Here is a 12,640-nt window from a genome sequence, read left to right as displayed (position 1 = left end):
TTCCAACATATTATTCTAAATGGCAGTAAATACACGCAGTCTAACGAATTTGTTGAAATTCTTTACTGTCATTCAGGCAACATTTTTGTTACTTTCAACATTGTCTTTGTTTTCCAATTTATTTCCAAAGAATATTCATTTGCAATTTATGAAGTCTCTGGGGTTCTCTTTATATTGTTTACTGAAATCTTTTGTTGTTCACATACATAAAGCTTTAGATTTAACAAAAGAGAAATTCACTAAGTGAAAATAAATTTAGCTAAAATATATTTCCTGAAATAGTCATCCATGACAAAAAATTTTTCAATTTATTCAGTGTGCTTGGGTATATGAATATACTACTGGTTTGTTGTTGTAAAATTACATTAAAAGTGATAGACTGTCTTTTACCTCCACTTAGATCCGACATCACAGTGCCCCAAGATATCTTCTAGATATCTTGCCAGAAACACACATCACAACTCCTTGGCGGCCCAGTATCTCTGCCGCCACACACTCTCCCAAAGTCAAATCGCCACAAGGAAGAACACACAACACAATAACCTCTGGTCCAATAAATTGATAAGATATCATTGCCCACCTAAACATACAAAGCCCTGTACATATCTATCCCTTAAGGACATTCATAACAACCTGTAAAGGTACAGCGTGGAATCTTAACGTCAGCCTCCATGTTCTCTCGGTGGCTTCTCCTCCAGTCTTTTTTAGTCTCCCATATCCTCCCGTTCCAGACTCCTCTTCCCTCAAATTTTTCTTCCACCCATCATTCCTTCTTGTCCAATGATAGATCTCATTCTATCTTGTAACTGCCTCACCTGTATGACATCACTGGTTCTCTAAGGAAATGATGTAACAATATACACCTTTCAATTCTCTTTGATTTTTACTTTTTGTATTTTTGATTTGTGAATTTATTCATTTATCTCCTCTCATTATTCTCTGCAAACTCCCCAGTACTCATCCATACAAATAACTTTATAAAGATTGGAATATATATGTTTTCATGCATATATGCATGAGATAGCAAGAAATGAAAAAATCTTTTCATTTTTCATACTGTTAAATTTGTAAATATTTTAAGAATCCTAGAGATCTTAGATCCAGGACATTTGGTTACAATATTCAATAATAATTTTGCTGAGATGCTAAACATTGTATCAAGTAATCTGGACACTTCACAGTTTGTAAACATCCCAAGTTTGATAGATATTTGGGAACCTTCCAGGACTCATAATGGGGCTGGGCCAGAGGGCTCCATGACACCTAGAAATTAATTTCTTAGACCTACATGGTGCTTCGAGAGAACTGAGTCCTGAGAGTTGTCCTCTGACCTTCACCTGTGTACTATGGTTAAGTTTAAATGCATATTGATATTCACGTTTTTTTTAATTTAAAAATGCCCATGAGGTAAAAACTAAACCAATACAAACAAAGAAAAAAAATCATGATTTCTTAACAGTACACAAAGAGTTCCAGGCAATGAAGGAATTCTGAAAGTGAGCAAAATAGTCTTCCCTATGTAGAACATACCATATTGATTATCCAATATCCAATAGCCAGCTCTAAAATATCTACATTTGAATAAAATTATGCCAATTGAACAGGTTATATTTATAAATTTTGTGTGTATGTTTGTGTGAACCTACTTTTATATGTGGAAGAGCAACCACATATAAAATAAAAGCCTTGAATTTGAAAGAAAGCAAGGAAGATATGGGCTGGTTTGGAGGGAGGAGAGGGAAATGAGAAATGATACAATAAAAGTATAATCTCAAAGTTAAATGAATTTTAATTTTTAATTAAAGATAGGTAGCTATGTTAGTAAAAGAGAAGGTGTAGGTGTTAGTGCCTTTTATCAAGGACATTCACACAGTCTCTATATCCCTTCTTCATAATGAGGTGAAAATAAGAAGATAATAAGCTATGAAGAAAGAAATTGGTTTTAATTAGTTGACAGATCTTTCAGAGCCATGATCTTGGACTTCCTAATTACCAGGACATGAAGAAATAAATTTCTCTTGTTTACAAATCAGCATATAATAGTTTGCAATTATAACCTAATGATCTAAGATAGCCTTTATCCAGCTTCTTTTTTTTTCATTCTCTATTAAAGCATCTACAAGGGAAATGAAGTATTTTTTAAGTTTTTAGTACATTATTGGAAGATGATTGGTTTCCTCTCCCCCGAGCATGAAGGGAGTTGGGGATACCATGTAATCTCACAAAACCTTGCCTTTACTTCCTATTATTTTACAAAACAAAAAACACTCTAATTTCATATGTGCCTATAATATTCTAGGTCTTGGGTTCTTTGTGAGTGGTGACCCCTTTGGGAATGGAAAGACCTTTTCATGGGGTCAGCTATGATCAATGAAAAACACAGATATGATTACATTATGATTTATAACAGCTTCAAAATTGCAGTTGGGAAGTACAAACAAAAATAATTTTATTATTGGCGTCACCATAACAATTGTATTCAAGGGTCACAGAATTAAGAAGTATGAGAACCATTGTTCTAGACTGAAAACAATTATACATATTTTCTAATTTTATTTGAACAATATATCTTTACAAGGCAGCAGGCTTTGTATTCATTTGTAGTTAATAATACAGAACAATACATTTAAGTAGCACATGGCAGCTCATTTCATTGTGTAGCAATAGAAGAACTAGGTCCTTACCTTCTGAGTCTAAGTTCAATGACCTTTTACTTTATTAAAGCGTCGCACTATTAAATTTCCTATTATAACTATTCATAAAGTCAATGTTTTATCGTTGATATCCATGATAGAATACATATAACCCCTTGGCCACTGTTTTTATTATATGTCACCAGCTAATACGGTTTTGGCTTTGAGTGATAATTAACCAAAATGTTGCTTTTCAGATATTTTAGTGTAGTGAATGTTTGGCAGAAGCATTTTGGATTTTTTTTTTGCTGTGTATTAAGTAAGTTTCTAATTCACCTGTATATCACAGAACTAAATCTCTGAGATCTTTTAGAATAAACAAATTACAGATTTTCTGTGGTGTGGCTTTTAGTATATGGGGTGAATTTTACTTACTTTCTGCACTATCTTAAGAGTAAATACAGCATGAAATACCATTTTCATGTTGAAGTTTTACTTTCCATGTCCTGTCTTTATTTTGTAAGGACTGTGTAATAGTAGTGAGTAAGACTTGAGAGATAAAGGCCTATGATTAAGAGCCAGCAAATAGATTAGGGCTATTTCCTTCAGATGTTCAGATGTATCCAAGACAGCAGAAATTTTTATGATATGACTCTAAGTCAAGGTAGCATACAAAGAAATGTTGGCTGGGAAATAAATGCTCTGAGAAGTAAGAGAAATATCATATTTCAAGGTAGTAGGTATCGTCACCTGTATCTACTCACCTGGTTTCATCACTGAGCTGATCCTGCTAACATTCTTCACATGTCACTGTCACACTAAACTCAGGTAAGTACAAGGAAACAACACACTTAGAAACAAGCAAATAAGTCCAAAGAACATTCTGGGAGAAGAAATGCAGAAGCACACTATGTCTGCATTCCTAAATAGCTCAGATGTTTCCAACGGAACTGTTTGCTTGTGTGGACCAGAATTGAAAAGGAGACACTTGACTATGAAGCCGGTGTGTGGGAAATAGCACAATTCTTTGCCCCAAAGGAACTGAGATACATAAATAAAATTATGAAGTGATATGTTATGAGAGTTGAATAGTATGCTGCAAAACACTATGAATAAATCAACACTGTGTTGCCAAGAAGCCTTTAGAGACAAATGATATTTCCATAACCATATTTGGGTGCATAGAGTGACTCTTGTGGAATGCATGTTACAGAAATACCAATTGCCTGTTCAATTATGAGCACATGTTGTTCAAAGCAAGACAGATAAATCAAACACATGATAATTCTAGCACTGTAAACCTGAGTCCATGGGACACACTGCATGATCAACCAAGCACATTGCAAAACAGGGACATTTGACTTTATTAGCACTGTGTGTGTGTGTGTATGTGAAAGAGACAGAGACAGACAGACAGACAGACAGATTAGTATATGGATGTGTTCATGTGTAAACATGTGCATATGGTCCATATTTTTCCCACACGTGTACAAAGACAGATGATAGAATTTTAGCATCTTCCTCTATTATTATTTTTGACAGTTTCTCACTAAACCCAGAACTCTTTGATTTGACAAGGTCAGCTAGGCCAATTAAGTTTGTGGATATTTCTGTCTCGTGTACCAGTGCTGGGGTCACTGACATGTATATCCATAACCAGATTTTCCTTCGATGATGAGTGGAACTCCATACTCAGTGACCTTATAACTACAGCAGGGTCTTAACTGCCCGAGCTATCTTCCAATGGCCTAAATGTCTTCTTCTAGATATTTACCCTGTATTTTTGCGATTCTAAATCAAGTATTTCATCTTTCCTAAACTATTTCCAACTTGCCAAAGAGGAAGTGGTCACTCCTTTAACCCCAATCATGGGCATCTGCCAGAAGTTTAAGCTAGTAAGCATTGTTTGTGAAGGATAGCTTCATTTATTCAGAATCAGAAGAAGCATTTCCTCTAATTCATGGTAACCATAGAGGTTGACATTCATTCATAAATGGTCATTTTACCAAGTTCAAAATAACTTTCCTAAAAATACTTCATCTCAGTGTACTGGGAAACTTTGAGAGTATGTTGAGCAGGTCATATGTTTACATAATGGCAGTTATCTTGATAAGATGTAGTGGACACTGATACTGGGTACATATCTCTGGTCTTAATGGTGACTTAAATTAAGTTTTTCCTCAAAGCATATGTTGTATTCTTGGCAAAGATCCTTGAGTTCTTCAAATCTAATCATAAAGAGAATCTCTTATAAGTATCACCTGTCAATAAACAAGGTGGAGGCCAATGAGATGAGTTAAGGAAAAGGAGATGGGACATTGACAGGAAGAGCGAGGATTCTAGAAAGTAGTGGAAAAATAAAAGAAGGTGAAGGGAGAGCCATAGAGAGGGATTTGAGAAATATGCTGTGGGAGAAGCAGAGGAATCACTGAAGACTATGCAAAAGAAGAACCAGGGTAGACTGAAGGAGTGGTACTAACCAAGTGGTAGACAAAGCATAGTGTGAATGGGTTAAATCGGTTATGAGCTAGTTGGGGAATGATCCAAAGCATATGGCCTAGGTGTTTATCAGGAAATAATTGATTTCAGACTGGTTTTAGATTTCTGGTTTGTCATTCCAGAATCCAGGGCTTGAAACGGAAAATTGATTTTTTTTAAACATTCGAAGATGCTCAGCATGTATTTGAATGTTCAGGAGATATATGTTATTGTTATATTTAAATTTATCTTATCAAATATTATCAGAAAACTGTAAACTTTGAACTGTTTAAAATTCAAGTCAATATCTGTTGCTTTCTTAGTGTTTGAATGCTAGTTTGCATCTATTCATTCTACAAATTCAAAAAGTATTCAAATAACTTTTTAAAAGTTATCATGTGTCTACTCCATTTGGAGAAACATTCACTCATAGTGATGTACTTTATAAATCAACTTTAGGTGAGGTAATCTATATTCTCATCAGTACAAATAAGAGTTTATTAGTATGATTACATTTGTCCTTAATTTTATCTTTTTTTTTCTGGAGCTTCCTGAATATTGAGGATGTCATTTTGAGTATCAGGTACTTGCTAGTTTTACTTCATGTTGACAACAATTACAGTATTAGAAGAAGGAGCCTCATTTGGAAAAATGCTTCCACCAGGTTGGTCTGCGAGTCATACTAAGCATTTTCTTATTTAATGATTGATGTGGAAGGGCTCAGTCACTGTGGATGGTTCCCCGCCTGAAATGGTGATCCTGAAAAGTTTAAGAAGACAGGCTGAGGATACCATGGAAAAGAAACCAGTACGCTGGACACATCTGTGGCCTCTGTGTGAACTTCTGCTTCCACCTCCCCGCCCTGCCGGAGTTTCTGCTGTGTCCCTCCAGAGATAGACTGTTACCCAGAAGTGTAAAATGAGTAAACCCTTCATTCTCAACAATGCCTCGTCATGGTCATGGGGTTTTATCTCCAGAATAGAAACCCTGACAAACATAAGGTATATAATGTGTGTGTGTGTGTGTGTGTGTGTGTGTGTGTGTGTGTGTGTGTGTGTGTGTGTGTGTGTGCAGGCCATACATCAACTACCTTTGCTATTGATCCTCAGAAATTAAAAATCTTGTTTTCTTGAGACAGAGACGTTCACTGGGATTCAGGGCTCAGTGATTAGGCTAGACTAGCTGTCTGGTTAATGAGAACCAGGATTCCTAACTGTTAATGTATCCTGCACTGGAATTAGAAGCAGCCATACATATAGGGCTTTTCACTTGGCAGCAAGGGATCAAACCTCATGCTTTTGAGGTAAACAGTTTACAAACTGAACTATGTTCTCAGTCTCTGACATTATTTTTATATGAAATTTTTGTAAACGTTCAATTCCATGTTTCAAGACTGCTGGTGTCTATGTAAGGAAAAAAAGACCAATAAAAAAAGCTATTTTAAAATGTCACATTGTATCAGAAAAACAATATAAAACTCTATAATGTTTGCTGATGTTATTACATATGTACGGTTGCCTGATTTTCCTGATCCTAGTACCATTTTGTAGATGTTAAGTTGAGCTTGAGGAGCTGTCTTGCTTGTCCAAGGTTGCAGGATAATAGGAAATCAATGCTTTGAATTACTGTGCTGGGACCTAATGGTTCTAAGTCAGATATACCCATGTTACAGATTTGGCCTTGTATACACAGTCAGAAAAATCTCTAATATATTAAAACCTGTGTTTTCTTCAATTGTTTAAGTTATAAAAGTTACTGTAACAATGACAGCTTCATTCTGGATGAACAATAATTCCAAAGATCTCTGATTTCATTTATTCATTTTTGATCATTTTCTTCATATTTCTAGTTGAGGGAGATAGTGCCAGGTTGTCTGTACTCTAAATTACCTACAAAAATAATGGCATTATGAAATGTCCAGAGGCAATTATTAAGGGATTTCCAAATCAGTGAACTAAAATTTACTTTGTTCACTTTGGTGAATGTGTATGATAATTATTATTTACAATGACTGTTATTAAGTATTAATGAAGCTTTCCAATGGATGTAAATGTGCCATTATTTTTAATAGAACTTGAGTTTCAATAGAAGTTCTTTAATAAAGAACTTGAGTCATCAAGAGTCCCATTTTTGCATCAATCACAATGACTGATGTTTCTATGAAGAATGTAAAAAAAAATGCCAGCTTAGGGAATATAACATATTAGCAAACAAAAATTATTTGGGGCAGGTGAACTTTCTATAAGACAAATGTTAGTGTTAATCTTGAATCCATCTGACTAGCTAGCCTACATTTAGAGTGACAGATTTCACTTGAATAAAAGTGTCTCAGCAGTTGTCATTGCCTATGAATACAATAAATTGAAAGACAGATTTTTTTATGACCAGGTGTTTCCATAAAAGCTGTATGAGTATGTTTTAGGTGTGTCAGCACAGCTTTGTGTAAAGAAAGGAATTTAAATAGAAAGTCATAAATTTTTCTCTCATCTCATTTTTTAAACACAATTGCCAGGTTAATTCCCTGTCTGTAAATAAACCATAGATTATGAATGGTGGGTAGAGAGAGAATATAAAAGGAAGGGAAAAGAAAACAATACAAACAGGAAGATAGGTGGGGTCTTTGCAATGCTGGAGAAGATCAGGAAGGAAGAGAATAAAAGTGGGAATTCGGGAAAGGAAAGTAGGTATGTTCTGTTTATCTACTGCCAGGATGGGTCAGTGTATAGCTGAGTATGTGGACAAACACAAGGAGCATGAAAACACCCAGTGTAGACATTTATGATGCTGGCATAGCACAGATACATACAGACAGACCTGTCCTCATATGGTCTTACCCCTGACATTGATCTGACTTCTGCATATTCCTGATGCACAGAGAACAGTGGAGATCAGTGCTTCAGACAATGTGGCTTTTTATGATAGGCATCCGTGTATCCAGGCTGTGACTTGTTTCTCAGTTAATTTGTTTTCAACAATTCACATGCTAAGAACTGTTTTTCACCCTCTCATTTATATTGCAATTTTTTCTGTGATGATTTGAATTGTTAACTTGACACACCCCACATCAATCACCTCATGAGAATTTCAGTGAGGGTTAGTCTGTGAAGAACTTTACTTAATTGAGTCTTTGAGGCAGAAAGATCCACCCTGTAGTCTTTGAACTATACACAAGTGAAAAGAGCCAGAAATGCAGTAGGCATGCATTCCTTACTTATCACCACTGTTTGCAGCAGACACAATGTGACCATCTTTGATTTAAGTACTTCATTCCATAGGGTCTAACTGGAAATTGTAAGATAATATTGGCTTCTTTCCCCTTAGGTCAATGTTTAAGGTTATTCTACTCTAGAAATAGATATGAAACTAGGACATCTTTGTATTTTAAATTTTTCTTGCATTAGGGAAAGTTTGTGTCATTTTGATATTGTGCAGAATACAAATGATCTAACTTCTGCTCCCTCCATATTTGACTTGGCTCTTTTAACTCCCTTCTTGGCCAATACATGGAATCTTCTTATCTTACAAAATTAAAACTATTTTCTATTTGTTTTAAATTTAGAGAAATTTGCTGATTTCTGCCAAAAAGCATCCAGTTCTTAAAACAATTCATACCAGACTCCCCCACATCTCTTTTGAAAAACAGATATTAAAAATTAAAAGATTAAAAAATTCAATTACCATAAAGTAAAGACATCTTGACTTATAAGGTAGTAAGTCTGTATAAACTATGGAAAAACATTAAAAAGATATACATAGTTGTTACTTGACTTTGCAGGCATGTAAATATATTCATACTTAATTTTAAATCATTACAATATGTAGGTTAAAGAGTTTACAGAGGGGGCACTAGCATGTACTGCTGCACTTTGCAGGGAGGAGATAGGGACATCTTCCTCCTATGTCAAAACCCAGAAAATTTATGCAGTAATTTCTTTTTAGTTATTGCACTTCTTCTTATTTCTTTTTTTAACATATCTCTATTTGTCATTAATTCAATCTCTCTCTACAGAGGTCATCAAATATAAAAAGGGATATTGTCCTAAAATATTGTTCTAGTATATTGCTAGAATCACAAAACAAAATTTGGACTTTTTAACAAACTCCTCATAGTATTTTTGAATCTTAGCATTATGATATAAAGATGCAAAATTGGTAACTATGCCAAGACTAGTAAGATAGGTAATTGGAAACAAGTGTTATAGAGTTATTTAAAACGAATTTGATGTGATTTGTGCCTTCTGACAAAGAAAGCCTGAATTATGAGTCAATATTCTTGCATTTTGTAATTCTCATCAATCTTAGCCTATCATTTATGACACAAAGACTATTGTGATCCCATTGTATTATATGAACTTTTTCACCAAACAAAACAAACTAAAACAAAACTTGTAAAACTTGTATTCAAGTAGCTTCTATAAAAGGTCACTCAGACCAGTACATTACATTTGGTGAATATATAAAAACATGATTTAAAATATTAGAATAAATAGTTATTGAGACTTAACTAAGTAGCCAACTATTATGGGTTCTTAAAGTTTAAAAACAATAACAAAAGCAGCAGCAACAACAAAAGCAAACAAACAGAAAAAGCAAAAACAAAAGCAAAGAATCACTGCAGCTGTCTCTACTCTTTATTACTTTATGTGGTTTATTCATTGGACTTCCAGTTTGACAACAGAGTCCCTCTTCTCCTAGCTGCTCTTCTGCTGCTAACTATATTTTAGGAATCCTTGAGGTTACCATTCAGCTGAAAACATGCAGCCTCTTGCTATATTTCTATAGTGATATAGAGTAAAATCCACATAAATTTCCGGGACAATGGAGCATCCGCATTTCAGCTGCTGATAGGTAGGAGGATTGGCAATTCTGAGATGAGTAACAGTCCTGGATCAGTCACTCTAACGTTCTTGCATGTTACAAAAACAGGAAGGGTACAAAGAAGTGTGAGCTCATTTTCAAAGTGTACCCAGTATGCCCTTCTAACCTAAATTTATTTTTAAAAGACTTATATCTGCTTACCATATTAATGAGCATTCTCATGTGTGTGAGACTTATTGGCTTTAGGAAAGATTTCATTAAATCCCCAAATTAAATCAGAGCTTCCTATCTTACTCACATAAAATACTCTATAATTTTTCTTCTCAGCAATTATCACATTTTATAATTGCATAATGATATGATTGCATGATTAATATCTATATTAAATTCAACTTGCATAGGTAGCTATTGAATTTATTTTGAGAACCAGACAGAGTGCTTATCATTTTTTACTTTTAATAACTCTTGGGGCACGTTCGTTAACTTATTCATTTCTGCTCTTTTACGCTGCAGAGGAAGCATTGCTGAAGGCTCTCATCACCTTGCTGTCATGTCTAAGTCAGAGTCTCCCAAGGAGCTGGAACAGCTGCTGAAGCTCTTCAACAGAGAGATGAGCTTCAAAACAACCAATGAGAATCTGAGGAGCCATTTTGAGCAATGGAGAACACTCACCAACTGTATGGTAATGAGAGATCCAAACACCAAGAGATACAGGGACTTTGGGATTGTCACATATGCCACTGTGGAGGAAGTGGGTGGTGCCATGAATGCAAGACCACACAAGATAGATGGAAGAGTTGTGGAACCTAAGAGAGGTGTGTCAAGAGCTCAGAAGCCAGGTGACCACTTAACTGTGAAAATATTTTTGTTGGTGGTATTAAAGAAGCACTGAAGAAAATCACCTACTAGATTATTTTGAGCATTATGGAAAAATTGAAGTGATAGAAATTATGACTGTGCCCATGTGTTAGAGACAAACGCTAAAGGGCCCAAATGAGGAAGCCTCAGTTTCACTTCGGAGTGAGAAGAAAGCAACAACAAGTTGGGAGAGAGAGAGGAACAGGGAGTGAAAGGAGATGGGGGTTGGGGGAAGAGGGGAACATGATCTGGTATTGGGTGGGGGAAAAGCACTGATGCCCTGAGGGCCAGCAGAAAGAATGAAAACCGGCAACCTTGGGGGGGGGAGGAGTTGGGAGCACCCTCCCAAATGTACCAGAGACCTGGGAAGTAAAAGACTCTCAGGACTCAAAGCAGGGGACCCTAGAAATGCCCCAAAGAGGGGAGAGGGAACTTGTTGAGCCCACCTCCAACAGGAAAACATGGCATCAAGTGAGGGATGGAGCTGCTATCCCACAGTCAAAACTCTGACTCACAATTCTTCCTGTCTTAAAGAAATGCAGGGAAGGAAATGGAGAAGAGCCTGAGGAAAAGAAGGTCCAGTGACAGGCCCAAAGAGGGATCTAGCTCAAGGGGAGTCCCCAAGACCTGACACCATTACTGAGGCTATAGGGTGCTCACAAAGAAATGGAGCTATCACGACTGCCCTCCAGAAGACCTAACAAGCAGCTGAAAGAGTCAGATGCAGATATGTGCACCCAAACAATGAACAGAAGCTGGAGGAAGCTGAGGATGTGGGCAAATCTATAGGAGGACCAATGGTCTCAATTAACCTGGGCCCGTGAGATCTCTCAGACACTGGATCACAACCAGACAGCATAGAGCAGCTGATATGAGGCCCGAAGACATATACAGCAGAGGACTCCCAGGTCTGGTTTTAATCAGAGATGTACCTAGCCCTTAAGAAACTGGAGGCCCCAGGAAATTTGGAAGTCTGGTGGGATGGGAGTCTCTCATATAGGGGAGTGGGGAGGAGGTATGGGATGTGGAACATGTGGAGAGTGGACCAGGAGGGTAATAAAATCTGGAGTGTAAAGATAAATGAATAAATAAATAAATTAATAAATAAGGAAAGGAAGGAAAGAAGAAAGAAAGAAGGAAGGAAAGAAAGAATAAACATAAAAGATTTAGAAAAGAGAATAGAAAAGAGAAATTATGACTGACAGAGGCAGTGGAAAAAGGAGGGATTTTGCTTTTGCTTTTGCTTTTGACACCTTTGATAACCATGACTCTGTGGATAAGATTGTTATTCAGAAATACCATACTGTGAATGGTCACAACTGTCAAGTACGAAAGGCTCTGTTGAAGCAAGAGATGTCTAGTGCTTCATCCAGCCAGAGAGGTAGAAGTGGTTCTGGAAACTGGTGGTGGTTGTGGACGCAGTTTTGGAGGCAAAGACAATTTTGGTCAAGGAGGGAACATCAGTGGGTGCCACTGAATTTGGGGCATAGATGTGTAGAATTAAGATGCCCTCTTGTTGAATTTTTGTTGTTGTTGTTGTTTTTTGTTTTGTTTTTTTGTGTTTTTGATGAGTAACATGTTCCTCCCTGTCTCTTTTGTTCATTTTCACTTGGAAGTCTATGTTAGACTATATATTGGAATGGCTACTCCAGTTTGTTTCTTAAGTCCATTTGCTTCAAAAATATTTTTCAGCCCTTTATAATAAGATAATGATTATCTTTGTTGCTGGGATGTACAGCCAAATGATGGATTCTGTTTATATATCCATTCTATTAGCCTATGCTTTTTTACTGGGGATCTGAGTCTATTAATGGTGAGAGGAATTAATGATTGTTACTTACTGTTATTTTGAT

At 36.1% G+C, this 12,640-nt stretch overlaps 1 long non-coding RNA gene and 1 pseudogene across 1 annotated transcript in view; one reads left to right on the top strand and one right to left on the bottom strand.

The window, feature by feature from the left end:
• The window catches only part of LOC148003931 (uncharacterized), a 47,591-nt gene extending 46,774 nt beyond the window's left edge, over window positions 1-817 (bottom strand). Inside the window, exon 1 of the long non-coding RNA XR_015628180.1 lies at window positions 634-817. This is a non-coding gene — a long non-coding RNA (uncharacterized LOC148003931). The remainder of the gene's footprint in view (window positions 1-633) is intronic.
• A 9,662-nt stretch (window positions 818-10,479) lies between these two features.
• Hnrnpa1-ps14 (heterogeneous nuclear ribonucleoprotein A1, pseudogene 14) lies at window positions 10,480-12,264 on the top strand (annotated as a pseudogene).
• The last annotated feature ends 376 nt before the right edge of the window (window positions 12,265-12,640 follow it).

This window comes from Rattus norvegicus, chromosome 8 (assembly GCF_021556685.1).
Source record: "Rattus norvegicus strain SHRSP/BbbUtx chromosome 8, alternate assembly SHRSP_T2T, whole genome shotgun sequence".
Classification (NCBI taxonomy): Eukaryota; Metazoa; Chordata; class Mammalia; order Rodentia; family Muridae; genus Rattus; species Rattus norvegicus.
The sequence above is the reverse complement of the archived record's forward strand: the minus strand, read 5'-3'. Positions and strand labels throughout refer to the sequence as shown.